General features: G+C 40.1%; 1 non-coding gene across 1 annotated transcript; it reads right to left on the minus strand.

Moving 5' to 3' along the window:
• Nucleotides 1–2,542: 2,542 nt before the first annotated feature.
• Nucleotides 2,543–2,614, minus strand: Trnaa-cgc. The gene has a single exon. It is a non-coding gene; the product is annotated as a tRNA-Ala (tRNA).
• Nucleotides 2,615–5,917: the final 3,303 nt, after the last annotated feature.

Genomic DNA, 5,917 nt, shown 5'->3' on the forward strand with positions numbered 1-5,917 from the left:
GAAACCTCAGCTACTAGCTGCTATGTGATGACACACAGTACTTTGACTCGCAGAAGCTTAGAGCTTTGTTAAGGAGACATATTCTGATATTTTAAATGTCAGGTCCAACGTCATCTGTTAGTGACAAGGTGTTAGGTAAGTCCAACACAGGGGGCCCAAGGAGTGGCTACTCATGGGCTCAAGAGAACACAAAGGAAACTGTAATTAGGCATTGGGACTGCGACTTCCACCATCTCCATATCACTGCAGGTCTAAGAGTCAATCAACCAGGCTTTGCAGACCAGCCTCTGCCAAGGAATTCCTGTACACACACACACAGACACCTCTCATTCTCACTCTCCTAGCTTCCTGGTATTTACTGAGAGCTCAAGGGGTACAATCACGTTACAACAGACTCATCTCTGACCACACACAGGATGGTGAGAGCTACTAAATTATGTGGTCTGAATGAGATTCCTGTGACGATGGCCATGGATTTGTCTCTGGGACATTTCTCTCATTTGTTTCAGACTGTCAATAATAACCTGTAAATGCCGATAAGAATTTAACGACAAACTGCATTACACATCAAATAACGTTTTCATCATGGGATAATCCATGCTTTCAACAAAAAATATCCTTTGTAAGTTTCATTGACACTTGTTTCCTGACAGTTTACAGAAGATTTAATAATTTGTTCACAGAAAAAACAATATGTATAAATTTGTTTAAAAACTAATAGCAGTTATAGATGAATCAAAAAGTACAAATATTTGTGCATTATCCCGACAGATAGATCCATAGTGCTGATAGGCCGAGAGATTTCCAAACATTGCTGAATTGGAGACAACCTGTCTTAATGAAGGTCAACTATGTTCGCAGCTCAAACAATTCATTATTAGTAAGATGTCTGTTGATTCAAAACTGAGCTACAGATTGGATGCACTAACAACAAAATAGCACTTATTCTTTTTAAAAATTGAGTGGATAACTCTAAACATTGTAGACTAAATATATAGCTTGTGTAAACCTTAGAAACAGACAAATGTTAGAGAACAGCATTGCCTGATAGGAGACCTCTGTTTGAACCTACAGTAATTGGACCAGCATGCTATTGAATCAAAGTTGGCAAGAAAAAGTCCAAAACCAACATTCCACGCTCACATCCACACATTTACAGACCACTGCCTATATCGAGTCAACATTTTTCCTGTACCTGATGCTGGCATCAAGCTTGTGTGTAGTGCGTGTAGTGTGTGCTGAGAAGAACTGACCATACTCCTGCTGCAGCCTCCCAGGCACTGGGATTACTGGCATATGTACCATGATTGGATAATTGGAGAACTGATGTTTCACAAATAAACAAGGCAATTTGATGCATAAAGATGGCCTTTCAGGAAGCAATACTGAGGCAAGTGTATATCCATACCCACAAATACAAACTAGGACCTACATCGTATCATATGTGAAGACCATTCAAAATAAATTACAGATGTAAAAATATAAAAATCAGCCTATAAATGTCAAACAGAACACAAGAAGAAAATCCCTGTCACTGAGTGCCAGGCAAAGATTTCGCAGACAAGACACCGAATAAAAACCGTAATTGAAGAACAAGAGAAGGTGGGATCTTACAATTTAAAATCTCCCGCTCTTCCAAAGACATGGATGAGAATTGAGATGATAAGTCTGAGGCTAAGAGAAAAGTTAGAAATACATATATCTGATAAAACATTTCTAACATTTCTATGAAACATACGGAAAACCTCAAATGTCAGCGAGCAATCTCACGCACAGAGTGGGAAGTCGGGATCACAGAGTGCTCATTTGGCCTCATTTCCCTCCTGCTCACTCTCCGACAACTCCCCTCCTGGACAATGGCTCCAGCACAGCCCTGTACAGAACAGCACAGGAGGAGGCAGAATGGTCCCAAGTCTCTCTCCTTCCGGAGAAACACAGGCTGCAAGCACGAGGTAGGAGTGGTCCTACTTGGGTCTGGAATCCCTGCATCTGCCTCCCAACCCTCAGAAAGATTCTGGTGCTCACCTCCGGGAATCCATAAGCTCAACACAGTCCAAACACCAGGAACTGAATGCTCCTTTCCAGGACATCGTCCGGTCGCCATTTGAAAAGAGTCGCCATAATGACCCCGGTTTCTATGACAACCGTAATGCTGCCTCCCCCTTAGTAACCAGGAATGGCTCCGCCCAGCCCTCCCTTACTTCCTCTCAAAGGAAGAACTCTTCACCCTTGTTTTCACCCAAGAAAGCATACCCATTAGAGAAACTGTCCCCACTACGAATGCAGAGCTTTTCTTTTTTTTTTTTCCGCTCTGTGAACAAAGCATATCCCTAAAAGCCCGACCACATTGTACTCACCAGACCATGGTGGTATCTATGGAAATGTCGTCACAAAGATGAACATTGCTGTCACGGTGACAAATGAGCAATTTTATCCAATAATTAGCTATGCATATATAACCTCATCACGGGACTTTAAATTCTGGGACACCTTGTACAGAAACATCCTGAAAAAAGAAAATCAAAGGTTAAAAGTATTGTTTTGGAGATGCCGGGGCTCAAACCCGGGGCCTCATATATGCGAAACATGTGCTCTACCTCTGAGCTACATCCCCACACCTGGTAACAGCTTCATCAAAGCCCTTGTGAAGTCAGAGGAACCGCGCCAACGTTCAGCGTCTCTGCAAAGGGTCTGCATCAGGTCCTTTGAGCATACTGGATTCCAGGTTGAGTTTAGTGCTTTGATAGGATTCTTGGGACATTTGTTGCATGAGAAAACAATCTATTTTCAATCAAAGGAAAAATAATAACAATAAAAATAATAACAACAACAATTATAAGAGCAAACCTTATGCTCTTTGAAGCATGGTAAGCTAACAATGAATGATACTTTGAATTACTCAGTCCCATCAATTTTACTTCAACTTTACCTGCAGGTCGTTCAACATGCCAGTATCATGGGGAATTAATAATAATATGTTGCTGATATGCGGTCATATTTGAGAGTATGAGTAGCTTCCTGAAACCCTCTCTAGCATACCTCCTTTCTCTTTTAAAAGACGCCTTAGTTTCCGGGCTTGAAAGGCAGTTTTTATAATCTTGGTCAGGCTGCTCATTTTGTTTCTTAACGTTGCCAATACTGTCCATCACTCCATTTATGGCAATAACTAAATGTGCGGTAGCTATTGGTTCACAAAACCCTAAGGTGCTGTCACTTTCTGCATGTTTATGTTTCTCACTGCATGCTTTGTAAGTTTCAAAAATGAGAGGTTTTCTGAAATATGTCCTCTTTTCATACATCACCTAGTATATGTCTCAATATACAAAATCATTAAATAAATATTTCATGTATGTTCAGATGAGTTAGAAAAGTGAGTATTTTTAAAATAAAACAATCTATTTTTTTCATTTACATACCATCCAAGTTTCTATTCCCTCTCCTCAGCAAATTCCCTCTTCTTACCCGTCCCCCCAACCTTCATCTACTCCTCAGAGAAGGCAAGGCACATTGCCCAGAGGAATTAATACCTGGGGCTTTAATTTAATTCATTGGTCCATGTGTCTGCTTTTATGCCAATACCAAACTGTTTTTATCACTACAGCGCTATGGTGAAGTTTTAATTCAGGGATGGTGATGCCTCTGGAAGTTCCTTTATTGTACAGGATTGTTTTAACTATTGTAATTTTTTTTTCACATGAAGTTGAATATTGTTCTATTAGTCTGTGAGAAATTGTGTTTGGATTTTGATGGGCATTTCTTTGAATCTCTAGAATGTTTTTGGTAAGATTGCCATTTATATTATGTTGGTCCTACCTATGCAAGAGCATCCATGAGCGTGGGAGATCTTTCCATTTTCTGATATCTTCTTCAGTTTCTTTCTTTAGAGACTTAAAGTTCTTGTCATATAGGTGTTTCAGTTGTTTAGTTATAGCTACCCCAAGATAATTTATATTTGTGGCTCTTGCAAAAAGGGATGTTTCTCTGAGTTCTTTCTCTTTATTTTATCATTTCTATATAGGAGGGCTACTGATTGTTTTGTGTTGATCTTGTATCCTGCCACATTACTGAAGGTGTTTATCTGCTGTAGGAGTTCTCTGGTAGAGTTTTTGTGGTCACTTATATGTACTATCATATCATCTGCAAATAATGAAAGTTTGACTTTTCTTCCTTTCCAATTTGTATCCCTTGATCTCCTTTTGTTGTCTTATTGCTCTAGCTAGGTCAACTAATACTATATTGAAAAGATACGGAGGGAGTGGACATCCTTGTATTCTTCCTAATTTTAGTGGAATCACTTTGAGTTTCTCTCCGTGTAATTTGATGCTGGCTGTTGGCTTGCTGTAAATTGTTTTTATTGTGTTTAGATAGGTTCCTTGTATCCTGATCTCTTCAATACTTGTACTCCAGATGGGACTCAAACTACCTCATATTCCACATATAGCACTTGGGGCATATACCCCAAGGACACTTCAACCTCCCAGAAGGTCACTAGCTATTCAATGTTCATTTCCACTCTATTCCCAATAGCCCAAAATTAGAAACAACCTAGATGTCTCACAATATAATAATGGATAAAGAAAATGCTGTACACTTCTATAATAGAGTATTATTCTTATTTCAGAAAAAAAAGACATCATGATATTTGCAGGTTAAATGATGGAACGAGAAAAAAATTTCTGAGTGAGGTAACCCAGACTCAGAAAGACAAACATAGTATGCACTCACTTCTAAGTGTATATTAGATGTAAAGCAAAGGGTAACCAGGCTGCCATCCAGAGCTCCAGAGAAGCTAGGTAACAAGGAAGCCCCAAGGAGGGATGCATGGATCGCCCTGGGAAGGGGAATTAGATGAAATCCCCTGGGTAAACTGGGGGTGAGGCCGTGGTGAAGGAGAGGCAATGGGGAAGGAGAACATGAGGGAACAGGATGGTCATAGAGAATGAAGTGGGAAAGCAATGTAAGAGGGAACTTGATAGAGAGAGTCACTATGGTTTTAGGGAGAAACCTGGTGCTAGGGAAATTCCCAAGAATCCACAAGGATGATCCCAGCTAAGATTCCTAGCAGTAGTGGAAAGGGTTCCTGAACCGGCCTTCCCCTATTATCAGATTGGTGACTACCCCAACTATCATTATAGAGGCTTCTCCAGTAATTGATGGACTCAGATGGGCCTTCTGTATGTGGAGAGATAGTTGTGAAGTTTGGACTATCTGAGGGGGCCCCCAGCAGTGGGATCAGGATCTATCCTTGGTGCTCAGCCTTGTTTGTTGGTGCCCATTCTCTGTGTTGAGATGTGATGCTATCCTTAATGCAGGAAAGAGGGACTTGGTACTGCCCCAAATTAATGTGTCCTTACCCCTCGGGAGAAGTAGAGAAGGTGTGGGCTGCTGTGGGGAGGCATGGGGAGTGTGAGCAGAGGTGGGAGGGAGAACTGTGGTTGGAATGTAAAATGAAATTTAAAAAACAAATTGATCAATTTAAAAAACAATAGAACCCACCCCCCAAATCCTCTTAGCCAAGACTGGTGGTTCATGCTTACAATCTCAGCACTTAGCACGTGGAGAAAATAGAATGCAAGATACAATAATAAACATTATTCTTTATTTTTGTTTTATTATATTTTATTTTGTTGTGGTTTGTTGTTATATCTTAGAAGCCTGTTTTTTTAAAATGAGAGACAGAAAGGAAGTGGACCTGGATGAAAGAGACTGGGTGGAGCTGGGAGGAGTAGAGAAAGGGAGTCAGGAGAAATTGTATTCAGATTATAGTGAAATTGAAAAGAATCTGTTTTCAATAAGGGGGGTGGAGAAAAGTTTTAAAAAGAGAAGATCATTGTAGGACTTCAAATTAGAGGAAACTTATTTAAGTTTCTGTGCCAAATGATAAAGTGCATATAAATATATATCTATATCTCATGCA

Source organism: Microtus oregoni, unplaced genomic scaffold, assembly GCF_018167655.1.
Source record: "Microtus oregoni isolate MIOR12 unplaced genomic scaffold, Mior012 000050F_003, whole genome shotgun sequence".
Lineage (NCBI taxonomy): Eukaryota > Metazoa > Chordata > Mammalia > Rodentia > Cricetidae > Microtus > Microtus oregoni.